This window comes from Melozone crissalis, unplaced genomic scaffold (genome assembly GCF_028551555.1).
Source record: "Melozone crissalis strain CALT ecotype California unplaced genomic scaffold, PUWL_Pcris_2 ptg000053l_1, whole genome shotgun sequence".
Taxonomy (NCBI): domain Eukaryota; kingdom Metazoa; phylum Chordata; class Aves; order Passeriformes; family Passerellidae; genus Melozone; species Melozone crissalis.
The window spans coordinates 715,447-734,662 of record NW_026535831.1 but is presented as its reverse complement, the minus strand read 5'-3'; positions in this window follow the sequence as shown (position 1 = coordinate 734,662).

The following is a 19,216-nucleotide window of genomic DNA, read 5'->3' as shown; positions in this document are numbered from 1 at the left end:
CACACCGGTGTCTTCCCAAGCAGCGTTGCCTTTTTCTTTCCTCAGGAATCACCTCTTCTTTTTCTCCCCCCCAATCTGGGGAGAGTTCCCATGCAAATGCTTCCTGCAGCCAACTCTTGTCACTGTAGACTGACAAAGGAGATCTTGCAGTGGGGAGAGACTCCCTAGAGCTGCTGTGGGCAGCTGAAGGTGGAAGCTTTGTCCCTTAGTCTTGAAGTGTTGTTGGGGAGCTGCTCGTGCTCTGGGGGGCGGACACCAGTGGTGTTTATCCAAGCCTTGCAGGTTCATTCCTGAGCTTGCTGACACACCACAGAGACTTTGGGGTTGTCGTATTGGCAAACAAATTTCAGTCTGGGCACTTCTTGAAATGCTTCAATTATGCTTTTTTTGCTTTTCTGCAGAAATATTGTCATCATCTATTCCTTCAAGAGAATCTTTTCCTACTTTTTGGGGAATTCCTTTTGCTGCCCTCCCAGACCAGGCCAATTCCCAGGGCTCCTTCCCAAAGTGAGGTGCAGCCCATGGCCTCCACTCTCCAGCTGGAACAGAAGGAATCACGGAGTTTGCGGTTGTGGGAGAGGAGCTTCTCTTTCCTGCCTGCTTTCCCTTTGGGACAGATTGGTGTGTGCTCATTTGATAAAGGCAGGTTTAAACTCTGAAGCAGTTGTGTTTCAAACTGCTCCCTTCTCCAGCTCTTCTGTGGGTATCCTTGGACAAAAGGCCTTTTGGTGGGAGCTCTCTGTGGCAGGTTAAGGAAGGAGGTTGATATTTCAGGGTTGTGACTGCTGAAAGCAGCTTGTTTCTGGAGGTGTCCAGAACTGGGAATGGCTCTTTTTCTCTCCTGCCTGCAGAAAAGGAAGTTGCAAAGTGGGAATTTCATTTGTGGAGATGGCCACCAGGGGTGTTTGCCAAGAGATGGGCTGGCAGAGAGGCAGGTCTCATGCTAAACTGGCTGTGTGTTTGTTTTGGTGGTGGGGAGGGTCAGAGATGCAGACACACCAGCTGAAGGAACAGTGTGATTTCCTGTAATGCAGAAGTGCAAAAAAGAGTCAGGAAAGGATAAGCTAAGCAATGCACCTCAGCATTATTACAAAAGGCTGCCTCTGGTGATTAAGGAAGATACATCACCGGGTACCCCAATGCTTTCCCCTTCATCCAGAGCTGCACATCAGCTGGGGGAAGCTGTCCCAGCCCAGCCCTGCAGAGCCACAGCCGGGAACCGGGAAATCCTGTGGTGCCTCCACCTTTGGCGGCCACGAGGCTCCCGAGAGCGCTGTGAGAGTAGCCCGGCTCTGACAGTGCTGGACAAGCAATGTGCCAGAGCTTCTGCTGGGGGCACAGCTGGTGTCATTCTCCTCTTGGTTTTCTCCCCGGGCCTGCCCAGGGCTCACGGAGGAACCAAGGCCAGGTGTGGCCTTGTCCATTTTCCTCATGCAGAAAGGTGAAGACGTGTTTCACCAGTGAATGGATGCAACAATTCTTTTGATAGTAACACTTGGTTAAGGAGCAGGTACATAGAACATTGGGTTGGGAAGGTCATCTAGAGGGCAGCTTTGGCTCAGGTCCTGTTGTTGAGGCTTCAGTCAGGGTCTGTTGTTCAGGCCTTGCTCCTTCAGTATTTTGTGGTGCAAATCACACCTGTGCAGAGCTGCAAACAACCAGGTCTATCATTAGCACATTTGAGACAGGGAACAGCATTTGCCCTGCAAGGCCAGGCTAGGGCCAAGAGCAGCAGGCCAGCACCCTGCTTTTGCCCACAGGCAGCCCTGCAGAGCAAGCAGCCCCTCCTGCCCAGGGGCTGAGGTGCCCAAAGCTGCCTCCCCGCTGTGCAGCTCTGCAGAGCCCGCGGGGCGCAGGGTCCTGGGCAGCCAGGGCAGCCCGGCTGCCTTGGGGCACAAGGAGTGCCCCAGAGAGAAGCTGCTGCCCTTTGCTTTGGAACTGTTCCTCAGAGTCTTGTCATTAATCCACAGTGTCTGATGGGTTTTCCTTTCCTCTCCCAAGTTTAACACAGCTTTTTGAGAAAATTGACTGATGTAGCTGCTGCTGGTGGTGGTGATAGTACTTTTGTCTGCAGGTGAGGGCAGGTGATTTGAACCAAGGACGGAGTCCATTGTTAACACCCCAGCTTTGCCAAGTCAAGAAAACCATTCACAATTGGGCTACCAGTGCTGAGCTGTTTTCCTAGGTTTTGGAAAGCTACCACCTTAAGAAACCCAACAGATTTTCCTCCAGGAGGATACCAGCAGTAGCATGATGCCAATGTTTTCCACCCCTTTTCTGTGTCTTTTTTAGAGTTCCGCAGTGCCCAGCAGGAATGAAATGACCTGTGATAATGTGGTTTGAGAGCTCTGTGTTGTTCGTTGCCACATGACTGTTCATGACAAGCTGGACACCCCACTCGTGGCTCTGTCGAGTTAAATTCATCCCAATTCTGTGCAAACAGCAGCCCCGAGATGCTGAGAAGAGCAAGCACAGTGGGTGGGTGTGCATGCACACACCCGAGGGCTGACTGCTCTGTGGGCAGATGGTTTTGCACTGTTGTAAATCTTCACTCTCCCAAGCTGAAAGGCTATTTCAAATATGTATCTTAAATGAAAATATATATCAAAAAATAAAATTGTCCAAAACTACATGTGCATTAAATTTCATGCATATTATGTATTATATATTTTTATTAATATAATATAATATAATATAATATAATATAATATAATATAATGCAATGTAATGTAATGTAATATAATATAATATAATATAATATAATGAATATATGAGATCATTTTTGAAGCCATTGCTTGTGGGGAATATTAGATTATCTCCTAGTGTTTGTACATTTTTGCTTTCTGCTACTGCTGATCCTAGCAGCAACTCCCTGTCAGTTCTTCCAGGTCACTTCACACAAAGGGATTCCATCATTTCAGTGCCTGTGAGAGCTTGGCACTGAAATGCCAAGTTGATTCCCAGCTCTCTAGCCTCCTTCTGGATTTTGGGGCATCTCAGCACTTGTGTCCATGGCCCTGCCTTCATCCCCAGCCTGCAGCAGTCACAGTCGCTGCTGCCTCCCCCTTGCTGCAGCTCATTTGCCAAAGTGCTGCCAAAGGCAGCAGAGCTGGCTCAGGATCCCTGCTGGCTTCTGCTCTCTGGGATGAGCTTCAGGGGGACACTTGGAGCACTTTCCTAAAGACCTGCCCGTGGGATGAGGGATTTGTCCTCCCCGGGTGGCTCCTGCTTGGATTCTGTGCTCATGGAGCCCCGGAGTTTTCTCAGCAGCCTCTGCAGCGAGTTCTGAGCCACCGTGGGGCTCTGCTGCCAGCCCAAATCTGCGCTTCCCCTGCCCAGCCTGAGTGCAGGTGGGGCATGTGCTGGGCATGGCCAGAGATTGGCATGGCCAGAATCCTCCAGCATTTACATCTGCTCATGGCTTTGGGTTGCACAAATCTACACTTACTTCAGTTGAAACATTGCATTTATTGCAGATAGTTACACCCGCACTACTAATGTACAAATACACAAACATTAACTTATGTTTAAAATTGAAATTTATTTTAAATTGCAACACCTGTGCTACCAATATAGAAACACAGAAATATCAATTTATGAATAAAATTAATTTATTCTGAGAATTGTGCTATGTAAATATATACAGATATCAACTTCAGTGAAAAAAAATTATTGCAACCCTCTGCAACAACTCACTGTACACAAATATTGAAGTTACTGAATTGAAGTTTAACAATTAAATTCATTACTTATTACTACAAATGTACAGCCCATATACAAATACAGAAACATCAATATCCCTCTGTAAAGGAACTCAGATCCAGAGCTAAATAAATAGAATTTTAGAACTATACAACTCCATACATAATAAATAGAAGTAAATACATATATAGGCATAACAATATAGAGATGTAAACATGCATTACATATTTCATGACATATAACATGACAATATAATACAAACATAACAAACTTGTCTATAAGTACACAAATATCAATGGACCAATAGAATATTCTATACATCCCCAGCAATAGAAATGCACAGCTACCGAGCTGTACAAGTATGTAAACAGATGAATATACACGCATCAATATAACAATATACACACATACTATCCCTATACAAATATCAGTCAGTGCATGTAAATATCCCTATACTTGTAGCTATCCAAATCTAACTACACATCCATAAACAGCGCTAGATCAGGAGAGATTGCAGCCGCCGATGTTCCCAGGCTCTCGCTCGGGCTCCTCCTCCTGAGCAGAGCAGCTCTCCTGGACAGGGACAGCAGATGGGACATCTGGCAAGCAAAGGGAACACTGAGTGAGTGTGGGGACGTTTCCCTTGGCAGCAGCTGCGCTTCCATCAGGGAAGAGGAAATGTCAGAGCCTCCCCAGGAGGGTCAGAAGGAAAAGCAGCCGAGCGGGCCAGGCTGTGGGAGCTGGTCGCTTCTTTCTGGCATCCCAGTTGCTCTGAGGGAACTCCCTCATGTCACGTTATTGAACCACCTCTGCACTTATCAAGACTGTGGCCCCCAAATCAATCAGCATTTTTGTCTCCAGCTGCTTGCACCAATGACAGGGAATGTCCTCTAACAGCGCTGGGGCACAAAGTTACCTTGCACAGGTCATCTGACAGGGCCTTGTTCTTTCTGTGCTTCCTGTGTTTCTCCTTAACTTCCACCTGGAAATTTTATAGCATTTTTTTTTCTTTCCCCTTGATCAGTGCAGAAATGCGTGTTTCTCTTCCAAGTTTCAGTTTGTTCAGTGATCCTCTCAAGCCTTTTCTCAGAAGCTTTTATGATGGAATTTAGTGTTAATTTCAGCAATTTTGGTGATTTTCTGTGAGATTCATGCAAGTGTCCTGTTCATTGGGCACCATTTAGGAAGGTACAAAAGAGAAAAAGGATGTTCTGCATGTCAGTTCACTAGTGGAATATTCATGCAGAGAGAGAGTGATTAGCTGAATTTTACATCTACTCCTAACCTGAAAGTGCAACAGGTAATCTGGGGAGAAATTAAAGCCCAATTTCTCCTTCTACCAGCTTGTATTTAAATGTAAAGTAAATAGAGCAGGGTGAGAATGTCAGTGTTCTGTTCCTGAAGTGCCTTATTAAGGTGTTCTTAAAGTAATGGAGATAAAATCTGGGTGGGCATTCCTAATTTCCAGACACTCATTTTAAGTTTCATTGACTCTGAAAGCAGCAGAGATGTGCACATCATACCTTATCATTTCATTTGGGGATGATTTAGGTTCAGATTCTCTGAGGCTTTAGATTTTTAGATCTCTAGACAATGCTTCCAGGAATCTAAATATCTTTCAGAAATTAAACTTTTTTCCTTTTTTCCTCAGTCTTTGCACTCATGTGCACCAGAGCCCTTCAGTGAATGGATTCCACTCTAATCCATCTCCAAGCTGAATCTCCCAGCTCTGTTCACACTGGTGGTTCGTGTGTCTCTTCTGCACAGTGCAATTTTAAAATCTTCGTTCCTTATTATCTCTGCCCTTCTTTTTCTGTTTTAGCTTGCAAATGCATGCAGATGTATCAGAAATGATACACCTAATTTCTGATGCATCAGTTCCTGTCTAGCAATTTCATTTTATCCTGTTCTGATGTTATGCTAGCCTTATATGTTTTATTCTAAGTGGACTCCTGTTTTCTTGCATGTGGAAGTTTTACAATGCAATGCTCTCATTCATCTGCTTTCATGAAACCCTTCATTAACATTAGCACAAGTAACTCTGTGATTCCCTTCTGCTTTGTAGAAGATTTGGGAAACTCAAGTCCTGCTCAGCTACAGAAAAACATACATGGTGCTTGGTAATTCCCCTAAGAGCTTAAGTTAATGGTAAACAACTGCAGCTTATTCATTTCACAAAACTGGGAGAAAAGACATTGCAAATATTGAGAAATGTAGTGCAATATTGATGGGCATCCGTCAGTTATCCAGACAGACTGATGTCACTGGCAAAATTCCCTCTTTTCCAAAGGTTTTCATTTGCTTTGGTTGTACTTCCTAAGGCTGCAGGTCACATTTCCCTTGATTTAAGAAAGTATCTTGGTAGGTATTCTTGGTGATATATCTTGCTAATTCTGCCCTTGGAGGAATTACTCAGTTCTGCAGTCCTTATTACACACCCTGTTCTAAAAGACTTTTATACTATTTTCCCTCTCTCTGTGTTTTCACACTTGTTCAACAAGGTTTTCTTTCTAAGAATATTAATCACAACATCCCAAAGGATTAAAAAATGCTTAGGTATTTTTTTCCTAAATATTTACTAAGGTAAAAAAAATATAAAAAAAAAAAACCTGTATGCATGCTGGATGTAAAATACAAAAAGAAATAAACTTGAGAGTTCTCCCAAAAACCTTAAGGAAAAAAACCCCATGTATTCTATAAAACCCAGAGTATTCATCTACAGTATACAAAAATAGGCATGTTCTAGAAGACAAAATTTGTGCAATGGTTCCGCACAGAATTCTATGCTTTCAAGCTTTTTGCCCTTCAGGGGCAGTGCCATTCTCTGAACTGTAATGCTCCGAGCATGTTCTGCTCACCATGGCAGCTTTCTGCTCTGCCCTGGTACACATCATCCTCCCAGCAAAGGGGGAGTGCAGCCACCACAACTCGCAGCACCTTCCAACAAGAACCTGAAGGACAGAGATGGCTTTCACCAGCTGCTGCGGGTTCTAATAGTGCCACCTCTCAGCTGCTGAAAGCCTGAATTTCTGTGTTGCAGTGCGTTAGTTTATTGAGCCAAATGTTCTGTTATATAGTGGTATGTTCAAGTGTTCCCCGAGTTATTACAGTTAATTTCTCCCCTGTGTTATGCCCCCCTACCCAAGTGTCTCTCAAGGAATTCCCTCCCTCCTCACCACATTTTTCCCTGTCTGTCAAGACAACCCGGCCCCTTTGCCCCATCCCTCAGCCCAAACCCTACCCTATGCTCCAGAAAGTTCCCTGTCCCTCACCCCAAGATCCAATCCCTATCCCAACGCTCTCTCCTCCCCTTGTTCTGATTTGTTGTAGCCCTCAAAACCACACCCCAAGAGTCACTTATTGGTTACTATATGGTGTCCACCCCCTGTTTTGAAAGATTTTAAAAACCCCTGCACAGGGGTGCTGGGGGTTCTCTGAACGTCTGTTGGTTTTTGGAATTCTGTGCTGTGAACCTTCCCCCTGCCTGTCCTGATGAATTTGCTGCACTTTACACCACAGAAGAGCCTCCTCTGCTTCCTTCACTCGGTCCTCCAGGGGTCTCTATTGCTTGGCATTTGGGCTAGAAGTTCTGGCTCAGGCAAAACCCTAACCTAGCCAGTTCCCCACTCTTACCATTGTCCCTGGAGCATCACAGAGCTAGCCAGGGCTGCGGAGGGCAGTGACAGTGACCCATGCCCTGGCATGTCACAGCCCCCAGAGCCATGCCTGCCAGGCCACAAGCCCCAGCCCTGGTCCCCACTGCCGGCCTCAGCGACTCCTGGGCATCCTCACCCTGAGTGCAAAGGCAGCCTCAGGAGCACCCCAGGGCGCTCTGGATGCGGGTTGCAGACACCCTAAAGCCAGCACTGAAAAGGACATGGATGGGGACTGCAGCTGGATCTTCAGTGCTCACCACTCCTGACTATTCTCTAAGTGAACCCAAACCTCATTTGCAGTACCTTGAGCACATTGACCCTGCTCGCCCCTCCTGGAACGTGGTGTTCCCACATCCTACACCAGCCCTTTGCAGGGAGTGACCAGCTCCCAGCTGCTCTGCTACCCTGGCCTTACTTTCTGTTTGCCAGCAATGAACTTAACAGATACACTCCTGAGAAACCTAGCACAACATTGTCTTCTCAGGAGCTCTTCAGCAAAAAAACTCCCTTAATCCCTAGTTTTTGCACAGAGAAGAAGGTCCTGACAAAGCATAATGCACAGGCAGGGCGCTGGCATATGAATTCCATGGCATATGAGCCACAGGATTCCACCCATTGTTGTTGCCAGCTGCTTTGCTGGTATTTTAGAGCCAGTTCTGGACAGGGGCTGCTGCGGACAGGATAGGAAAATTTGGAGAACAAAAGGTGCAGGAGACAACCAAAAAAAAACCAAGGGGCGAAACCCTTAGATATACAGAGCACAACAGAAGTCCTTGGAGATGGTTCAATAGAAAATGCCACCAGCAGTGAGCAGGGCCCGAGGTTGCTCACTGCCACCCCAGGGGCTCCTCAGTCCCCTGCTGGTTTGTGTCTGATGCAGCCCTGCCTGGAAAGGGCTCCATGCTCTGGTGTTTCCAGCTTGCTCCAGGCTACATTCTTAGCAGCACTGAAAGAAGAGGTGAAACAAAGAGCCATTTTCTGTGCTTCATTGAAACTCTTCTCTTTCAGCGCCACTGCCAGAGATCATCCCTCTGTCAGCTTGGCACTGTGCCTGCTGCATCCTCGTCCCTCTCCCTTGCATCAGCTCCTGCACATCATCAGCACTTGCTGTCCCACATCATCAACAGAGAGAGCTGTGTCAGAAGAGCAAGGATTGCATTTTCTTGGCTGTAAGATGCAAAGCTGTGTTTCGTTTCAGGCACAAACAGGCGATGTGTGTATTTGTGAATGCAAAATGTGTGGACCCCAACAATGGGAGAGCTGTGAATTCTAATAATAACTGAGGAAAATAAAGCATTGAAAAAGCCTTTTGAACCTGTCTTTTGTTTCCAAATTAACCCTAGTTGATTTAGGAGCATTTGAATTAAAGTGTTATAGATGTTGCTTTTTGCTTGCATTTAATCCATAAAGAGTTCTGCAATAATAACCTTTTGAAGTATAATTTTAGAATATTACTTGTATCCTTGAAACTGTAGCTTTGGAATATATATAAAGGAAATATGCTTATCTCACATCTTATTGAAGCAGAGAAAAACAGCTTGAAAAAAGAAAGATGAACATCACCTCAAGGATTAATGGTTTCGACCAAAGGGAAGCTGGACATCACTGTTATGAGATTTAGAGTCTCTGCAATTAAAAGGTGGACCCACATCTGGGGAGTGGACCCCACCAGATGGGATTCGTCTTTCTTCTTTTGGAAACTGGACCGTCACCATCTGGGGATAATCCTTTGAGATACATCCTGAGAAATTAAAATCACAATAGTGTATAGAATTGTGATGTAATAATTTGGAATAAAAATTGCTGATGAGTAAAAGACTGGAAATAGAAACTGCTGAAAAAAACTAATAAGTACCCCTATAAATACCTGTAACCCTCAGATATCGCTGTGCAGTGGGAGGGAAAACTTCCCCCACTGTACCCAGCGCTGTATTGCTCATACTTTACCATATTAAATAATAAATGGACTGCTGCTTGAATATTGGCCTAGTCAAGCTTCTTATTCATAACACTGTTAGCTGTGCTCTTCTATGGGCTGGCCATGGCACTTGGTAATTCATATGCTGTCATGCTGTGAACTGAATTCACACCTTACAGGGCTGTGTTTACTGGGCCTGCTGGATCAGTGCCCATTTCCTTCCTCTGCTCCTCCTCACTCCAGGACTGTAAGAGACCAGCATGGGCTCAAAGACCCTGCAGTATCATTACCCTCTGGTAATGCTCAGAGGTCCTCTAAGGGCTGGGTAATGCACAGCATCTGGGTGTGGGGCATGCGCTAAGGAGAAAGAAAGAGTCTGTGAGAAAGCTGAGCTGCTCTTACATGGGACTGAAAAAATGACAGGAATTTTTTGGCATATAAAGCTTTCCTTCCAGGTCAGGGACCAGGGAAGGCCTAATCAGCTGTGGCCCTACAGGGCAAGTCTGTGCTAACTCCCAGCACCAAGTGCAGGGGTGTGGGGCAGGGCTCCTACAACAACAGCACAGCTCTGTGGAAGAGCCCAGCCTTGCATCTGGGTTCCTGCCTGCTTCCCCTTTAGAGACAGCTGTGGCCTGAGGATTTGTGTCTGAGGGAGAGCTCCATCCTTGGACCTCCTGATCTTTCCCAAGTGGCCAAATGGGGATGCACCAGCAGCACTGCTGGGAAGGTGCTGGCTCAGTGGCTGTTTTTTGAGACCGTGCCCCCCATATCAGCTTTATGTGTGTGTATGGGGGGTGCTCTGGTGGGTGTGGTTACACACTCACTGGCCTTGGCAGAGCGCAAGTCGGAACCTTTGAAGGTTCCAGCTGCTGTAAGGCTCAGGAGGCAGAGCTGGTGCTAGGCACAGTGTGGTACTGTGCTGAGGGAAAGGTGAAAATAGTTAATAATCCACCCTCAGCTAATCACTGAGGGCTGATGGGAGGCACAGGCTTGGTGGAGCTGCTTTGTACAGGCCAAGGTGCTTATCAGCTGTGCAGTGTCCCCAGCAGCCCCTGGCAATGCTGGTGCAGCTGAAGGACAGGCTTGATGGGTCTGGTACAGCCCCACAACCTCAGACACTGTGGCTCCACCGTGCAAAGCAGCATGGCTGAGCTGGTTGTTGGTCAGGTAAGGGCTCAAATATATTTCCTGCAACTTGCTCCAGCACAGTTCAGCCTGGAAAAAAGGCATTTTTCCAAGTGTAGGGGAGTCAAGCTCCAATAAATGTCAGCTGAGCCCTGGTGCCTGCTCCCCTGCATGAAGCCTCAGTGAGGCACCAGGGCCTCCTGTCAGCAGGAGGGGGAGATCAGAGTTGTTTGAAGAATACGTGACTGAAGGCTGAGCACAGGGTTGGTGGTGCTTTGCGTGGCTCTTGCATGACACCCAGGCTGGCTGTGGCAGTGTGAGCTAACCTTTTGTTTTGCATCAGGCTTTATGCCAGAGCCAGCCCCTTTCCAGCCTTTGGGGTGATTAGAGCTGTTGCTCTGTATTTCCCTACCTCCTTTTTTTTCCAATAGCTATTCTACTCCAGCACCATAGGCAGGCAGTGATGGCTGCCTGTAGCTAACAAGACAAACTGAGATCTGCCTGCAGAGCCATAGGAAGGTGTCCCTGGGCTTGTGAGACAGGCCAGGACAACACAAACTGAGGCCACAGCCATGCTGGGCTTTCAGTTGAGCCTGTGGTGGAGCTGCTGTGCTTGTAGTCAGCATCTAGATGGGGCAGGTGACATATCTGTCTTAGCTGGGACAGAAACAGAAGTACAGCCCTTGCACAGCATCCTTCTGCTAGGCTGTGCTAAGCTCAGGGGCCTCTAAACTGGCCCTTAAGACCTAGGTCTCCACTCCTTGCCCAGATCCCCAGACTCAGGGAGAAGGACTTGGGTTTAGGAGCCATGGCTTTTTCTTCCATCAGACTCCATTAAGAAAAAGTCAAGTTAAGCAGTTCATTAACATTTAAAATACTGTACAGCATGTAAGCCAAATATCCCCCTCCCCACAACAATCCTGTGCTCTCAGCGGATGCTCTGGTGAAGAATACCGCTTTTGGTACAGTTTGCCTTCTCTTTCTCCTTCTTCTTTATGGGATCCATCTCGAAACAGCTCCAGACCTGCACTGTTTCATCAGCAGCTGCTGAGGCCACTGCTGTACCATCAGGGCTCATGGTCAGGTTCAAGATTCCATCAGTGTGAGCTGAGGAGGAGAAGGAAAGTGCAATCAGGGCTGAGCTGATCAGCACATGCACATTTACTCCTGTATGCTCCCATGAGCCCTGCTAGCTTGCATAGCTGTCTCCCCAGTGGCTGTGGCAGCGTGATTCCAGACCCCAAGCATACACTTGGATCAGTGGTATCTCTTCCACAGCCCCGTGGGCATGCTTTACTCCTAGCAGCATGGCCCCAGATACTGTCCTGTATCAGTGCTGCTGCAAGCTCAAACCAAGGAGTGGAGCTGTCTTCAACCTCTAACAGCCCCCCGCACCCAGGCCCTGTCCACCTACCTTGCAGCTCTGCAACCTTGTTCATTCTTGGATACTTCCATATAACCAGCTGATTCTGTGCAAAGCCATGGCCTGAAATGAGCTCCTTGTAGTTTGTGTACCATAGGATAGAAGTCACCTGCAAAGAGGCAGTAACACAGGTGAGACAAGGTGCATGTGCTGATGCTCACCACTCGGAGGCAAGCATGGTCCCCCTCCTTCCCTGTGCCTCTGGGCCTGAGGAGCCAGCAGCTCTGTGTAGGTGTGTTGCCAGAAGGTGTTTGTCTCCAAGCTGATGTTCATCTCTCACCTGGGAGCGGGTATCAACAGCACTGAGGCAGGCGCCAGAACACACGTTCCAGATGCAGATATGTCTGTCTCTAGTGCCACCTCCAGTGGCTAGAACATTCATCTGCCATGGGCACCACGCCACAGCCTGAGAGAGGAGAGTTCATTTTAAAACATACAAGAGGCAACCTGCACCCAGCCAGTGCTGCATGCCTGCCTTGCACACACATATCCGCCCGTGGCAGCTCTGTGCTCACCTTGACAGCACCCTGGTGCTGAGTGAAGGTCTGTAAGGAGCAAAGTCGCCACCCCCACATTGGGTGCATGGCCAGATGTTCACCAGACTGTCATTGCCACCACTGGCCAGGTAGTGGCCATCCAGAGACCATCTGAGTCCGCACACCTCCTCTGTGTGTGGCCAGCAAGGGTGGCCACGTGATGCTCAGCCACTCGGACATCGTGGTGATGGATGTGCCCAGTCCGTGCACCACTGCAGAGAGAAGAGAAGAGAAGGCTTGCAGGGTCAGGCTGCACATTTTCACCCAAATCCATTTTTGTTATTGCAAGACTGCTATACCTGCCACTGGGTTTCAACCAGTGTTACCAGCAACACAGGTCTGTTGGTGTGAGTGAAACACCCACACAAGCTCTTTACAACTTCAGCACAAATTGCAATACAGGAAAGAGGCCTTCTCCTCACAGCCCCAACAGATAAGGCTGAGTAAGAATCCCAAGCCAGGACAAATTTCTCTCTGCCATCCCTAACCCATGCCACACGTAGATTGAGGGATAGGAGTTTGCAACAACTGGAAACTGCCCTTGACCCACTGCTTTACCTGGAGATGATGCAGCTGTTCCAGCTGAGGGTTCCCACACGGCCACAATGGCTGGTCATGGTTCGGAGACATTTCTGCTGCTCAACGTCCCATAGCTGGAGAGGCAAAGCAAAAAGTTCTTCAGAAGAAACCCAGTCCTCTTTTTATGCCCTAGGAACCTCACTGCACAGGCTCTGGCATTCAGCTTTCTCAGTAAGGGAACAGAGAAAATGTGGATCTCATGACTATAGCACAGAAGGTAACGCTACTTATCAGAAAACCCCCAAACCAAACCCTGCCTTGCACACTGGGCAGTTCCACCCCACACCAGGGAAGACAAGTCAGGTGCATGGCAACCTTCCTCTGCCAGCCAAGGTTTTGTCCCCAGGCCCCAAAGTTCTGTCAATCCCTTGACAACACCTCTAGTTTTACTCCTGCATTCACCTGAACCTCAGCACTACTTGTGCCAACAGCAAGGTAGTCTCCTTCTTTAATCCATGACACAGAGGAAGTGTAAGGATATGGATGCTCCGTCTGCAGCAGGGGGATAATCTCCCTAGTACCGTAATTCCACAGATAAACAGCGTTGTCCAGAGCCACTGCCAGGAAGTTCTGGGAGCTCCAGTCTACGAGATTCAGATCTACAATTTGAAAGAGCAATGCAGCTCACACCATGCTTGGCTAGACAGCCCTGCCCTTCACCCGTGCTGCTGCAGCTAGTGCGGGTGCACATGTGCACACACACACGTACAGGTGAGGGGCAGCCTTCTGAGTGTCACTGTGCCCAGCTGCTGGGGCCAGGTACCCTGCTCCAAGGCACCTACACAGTGCCCTAGACCACTGTCCCTGAAAGGCCACACAGGGACACTCCAGAAGTGGTCTGTGCTAGCCTGGGTACACAAAATAATACAGACAGCCCAGTCACACTGTCCTAGGAACAGCAATCCAGTGCAGAATGTTCTGGATGCCCAGCACTCAACCCTGTAGCCTACTTACAGTAGCCGTCGCGCATCTCTGGTGCATCCAAGACCCGGTCTGGCTTTGAGGGAATATATCTGCTATTCTTCCTGCTGAATCCAGGTGCTATTTTCTGACTGTAGAGCACTTTCACGTTATTCTGATAGCCTGTGTGCAGGGGAACAGGTTTGTTAACCTGAGTTAGTTTCCTCCCAGCTGAGTGCTGCTCACCCAACTAGGAATCCCTTGGAGTGAAAATGAAGTTGTAAGAGAAACACTCACAAGCCTGCAGTGCACGAAAATCACTGGCAGTGTGAACTGCTGAGCAAGGGTGAGCTACAATTTGCTCATTCATGGAAACAAATTTAACAAACACTTGGGTTTTTGAATGCCATTATATTTAGTTGCAGTTTAAGCTAGAAAGTGCACAGCAGATACTTTGATGCTCTTACAGACTTCATGAAGGCTTGGAACCTGCAGTACAGGTGATTGTCACCGACATCTTTTCATAAAAATCCTTTCTTTAGGATTTTTCTCCCTTCTGAGAAGCTGTGTCCTCAGCAACAAAATGTAAACAATGGTTATCTGCTGCTGTGGAATGCAACAGGTGGATGCGTGATTGGTCTTGGGTAAATGTTTGGATTTACTGACCACTCAGAGCAGAGCTGGGTCTCACTCTCTGTTGAGACACAGAACTTCGTTTATTCATTCTTTTTCTATTCTTAGCTTAGCTAGCTTCTGAGAACTTTCCTTCTATTTCTTTTAGTATAGTAATAATGTAATATATATCATAAAATAATAAATCAAGCCTTCTGAACATGAGGTCAAGATTCTCATCTCTCTCTCCACCCTGAAGAAGACCCTTGCAAGCCCTGTAACAGGTGACCAACTGGCAGTCATAGCAACTCTCCTAAATAAATTCACTGTAACTGTTATGCCCTCCCTCAACCTCAGGAACCATAAGAAAGGAGACTCCAGCCTGTACAGCTCTCAGAAACCAGTTGATTTCTCCTGTGACCACGCACAGAGCCTCTGTGTTGCTGTTCCCCTAATCTGATCTCTCCTGCTGATTCAGCTCACAACAACTCTCTATCATACCTTCTGGAGCATTCTGTGATTTTCCACTGAGGTGGAGGATCTTTGCCTCTTCTACATCAAAACCATTCAGATTCACTGCCCAGGCTTTCTGTTGCTCTTACAGAGACAAATCACCCTCAGTGCAATGCATTTAAAACAATTCCCACACTGCAATTTAAACAGACATCTAAGTCCCCTTCTCTTAGAATCTGAAGATGTTTGACTGTGCTGCAAGGGTCAGTCACACAGAGGCAGGTCAAAGCAGTTTTCCCTCAGACTTTCATACATCGTCCTGCTCACATTTTCAAACAATGGCAAATTCAGTGTCATTGTCAGTGGGAAAAGCCACAGCCACAAAGCGACCAAATGCTTCATAAACAGATTTCAGAACACAGTGTAAAACATTCCAGAAGTGTTCCATGTGGAGACATTGTCCTAGAATAGCTACCACTAGCAGTTTCACTTTGCATAGGGTCACAGCTTTGTGTTTTTGTTGCCTGCTACATTTTAAAGCCTCATTAGTCAAAAGCTAAATTTTGCTACCAGAAGCAGCATAGGCTTAGAGTGCATGGAAGTCTCTACAGCTTCAATCTCATCCTAGGCTCCTGAAGCCCAGAGCTGCAAGTAGTGATGGCTGGGACTTGTCAGTCCCACGTGCCCACTTGATAGAACCTATAGTTTACTGCTCTGTAAAGGGGCAGAAGGAGTAGCGGTTGTTGAAGTAATTGTAACTTAGCAACATGCTCACCTTCTTGGTAGGGGAATCCTCAACAGGGTCATTCTCTTTGGTTAGGAGGAAATTTGCCATCTCCATCTGCATAGTGCTGTGTTTGGGAATGTAGCGATTCCCCCACAGCCTTTGTGGGGGTGCTTTGAATTCTGGATCCAGATTTACTTGCATTCACATATGAAAATACTGTCTTACAGCTATTTAACAGTCTGTATTAGAGCTTTCATGGGAGCAAATCCAACACTCTTCCACATCACACCCACCAGACAAGTAGGACTCTGAGGTCTCATGCCACCCAGTCACAACTAACTTATATTTTCCTCCCTGCCACCAAGTTGGTTAGGGACAGTGTGGTGCAACTCCTTGGGTCTAGTGCAACAATTCCAGAGTCCAGTGATAAGGGGAAGATACAAAAATGCTCACAAGATGTAAAGTTGTCAGCTGACAGTCCTGCCCACACTCGTCCTAGCATACAGTTGTGCCAGCAAGGCTCAGCTGGGCGAACAGCAGCTCGCCAGCCCCAGTGCTCAGAGCTCTGCCCCTCATGCTGGCAAGGAGGTGGGTGGCTGTCAGGAGCACAGCCCACCTCCTCCTGCCTGAGCAGCAGCCAGTAGAGCAGCGTGGCAGGGAGCCCAGAGCCCCATGGCTACAGACAAGCAGCCTGGGCGAGGCTCCCACACTCAACCTCTGCTGCTGGTGGCCGGCGCTCACCGGGTGTCTTGGACGGCGTCTTGCTGGAGCTGTGGGAGCAATTGGCCAGCTTCATGGGCGACACGCCGACGGGGCTGGACTCGGGGCCGCTCTCCTTGGCCTTGCGATGCCATCACACAGGCGGTGCGTTCGGGATCAGCGTGTCCAGCTTCAGCAGCCCGTGCAGGTCCGCCTCGAACAGGAACTGCGCCATGGTCCTGTGGGCGGGCGGCGTTGGCCGTACCCACCGGCCGGGCTGAGCCTACTCCGACAGGCCCCGCCGGCCTCCCCACCACCGGACCGTGCAAGCCCTCCGTCCGCTCCTCCCCATTACGGACACCCGTCACTCTCCCCAACCGCTCCTCGGTACACTCCATCAGCCGATACGCCCTCCCTCCGCTCCTCGGGGGTCCTTGATCAGCCGGCATCCCTTCCAGCCGCTCTTTGGGGCTTCCTCCGATAAGCTACATTCTCCCTTCCCCTGCCTTTCAAGGGCAATCTCGTCCCTGCTCTTTCTCCTCCCCACCGTGCTTTGCCTCTGCCCTGTTCCCCTGGGGCTGCTCTTGGCCAGGCAGCCTCAGTGGGAGCCAGCACTGGCTGCAGCCCCAGCGGGCCCCCCAGGACAAGGCCCAGCAATTAGGAGGCCAATGAAAGCTATGGGCAGCAGCAGAACCCTCAGCAGAGTTCTTTAAACAATCATGGACGGGCCACACCTACACTGCAGCCTCACTGGCAATGTTTCCTATGTACAGTAGACTTTCAAAAGAAGCTGTTTGAGGGAAAGGTGAACTAAACACTCACTGTCTTCAAGTAAGTCCAAATTCAGACAGAGCATAAGATGAAGATAAGCTCCAAAACAAGCAGGCCTGCCAGGAACCCCAGCCAGCAGCCTGTTCCCTGGCAGAAACCCCTTCCAAGGCCCTTCTGGGAATCAGGAACATGTGCTGTGGTTCCAGCTGCACCTCTGGGAGCAATGGGGAGCGTCAGCCCGTGCTGTGCTGCACTGCTGAGCTGGCAGCACGGTGGATGCGGGCAGGACGTTCTCCGTTTCCCCCAGAGCTGGGGCCTGCAGGCACCTTGCCGCCCCTTGGCACAGGCTGTGCCACCCAACAAAGCCCAGTAGGCTGGGAGGAGAGCCCGGGGGCAGCAGGAAGCTGAGAGAAGGCCTTGCTCTAGAACTGAGGGAGTTCCACCAGAAGCAAACAAAGATGGTAACTTGAAGACATTCCCACTGTGCTCAAAGTTTGTCTGAGAAGACTAAGACGTTAGCTTGTTAAAAATCCCAGGAAATATCTGGGAAATTGTTTTATGTATGTTGGTTGTGACCAGATAAAAAGCTCCTGTGGAAAAAGAGCCTCTGCAGCAGGCTGGCGGGCTGAAGGGGTCTTACTTCTTCCTAGAATAAAGATTATCACTGAAATGCAATTTTAGTTTTTATTGTATAAGGGGAAAATATTTTCCAGACCTCTAAAACCAGTTTCAAAAATACAGATGTCTTGTGGAAAAAGGAATGAAACATATGGGGATTTCTCTATACAAGAGATATTTCTAAATATTTTTAAAAATGAAAAGTGAAGACAAAATGAAGTCATTTTTTTGGATTCTAAAACTACTTAGAAAAATCTTTAACTACTAAAGGAATTTGGAAGAAATATTTGGGGGTGTCTGTCTACAGAAAAATTATTTTGAAATATTTCTACAAATTTCTATTTTATAAAACTGAAAAACTAAGCAAATGGGGTTGCTTTTTCTCAGGAGCCCCATGCTGCTGCCTGCCCCCTGGGCTCCCCCAGCCCTCAGGACCCCGCCGCTGGTCACAGTAGCCCCTGCCTGGCTCCTGCCTGCCCACACCATGGGCATCCACGGCTGCTCCTGGCCATGGAGCTCAGCCAGTGCTGCTGCCAGCCCGGCTTTGCTGCTGCTCACTGGCTGTCAGCTCCATCTCTTTATTGCAATAGAAGAAGGGGCCATCAGCTACTCCTGCAGAGATGTTGTTTAGAGGGCATGGCCAGGGGTCTCGGGGGCAGAGGAAAGGACATGTTGGACTCAGGAGGGGCTGGATGGTGCTGGGCTGCTCCTTGGGTCTCTGAAAGAACTCGGGAATCGGTTGGGACGGGACAGAGGAAGATCAAAAAAGAGATAAAGGCAGCTCAGGGATACACACGGGCAGAGGAGGTGGCAGTTGTGAGGAATGAAATCATGGGGATGAGAGCTCTTTTTCAGAGTAGTAATTGGTAGTTGATGTTAATGAAGTTGATAAGGTCCTTTTTTGAAGTGTTGGTCTGTTGTTAAAGATTGAATGTTAGAGTTCTAGGACTTGCCTTCAGTTGCCGTTGCTAACTGTTACTGTTTTACCCTGTATTTGTATCTCTCCTCGTCATACTCTGTATTTGTACCCCTTGTTAGTCTTTTGTTAAACTTTGAATGTTAGTATTCTAAGACTTGCCTTTAGTTGCTGCTGTTCGATGTTGCTATTTTACCCTGTATTTGTATCTTTCCCCGTTGTACTCTGTATTTGTTCCCCTTTCCATCTCACCCGGGATTTGTATCCATTCCCCTCGGGAACCACTTCCCCTACTCCCCTGCTCCCAGGAGGACTTGCACCCGGACTGAATTTAAATGAGAAGTGGTGGGAACTCTATGAACCCTCTCAAAACAACAAACTAGCACACAAACTTTGACTTTAGCCCATCAGAACCACACTAAGTCACCCACTCTTGGCCAGAGCCAGATTTCATCCTGTCACCATAATTTTGATAGTACCCAGCTTGGAAGATACCCCTCGGCTGCGAGCCAATATTTGCCTTCCGAAGGACTCTCGTGAGGATGGAAGCCCCATCTCTGCCGAGAGACAAAGCTGTACTC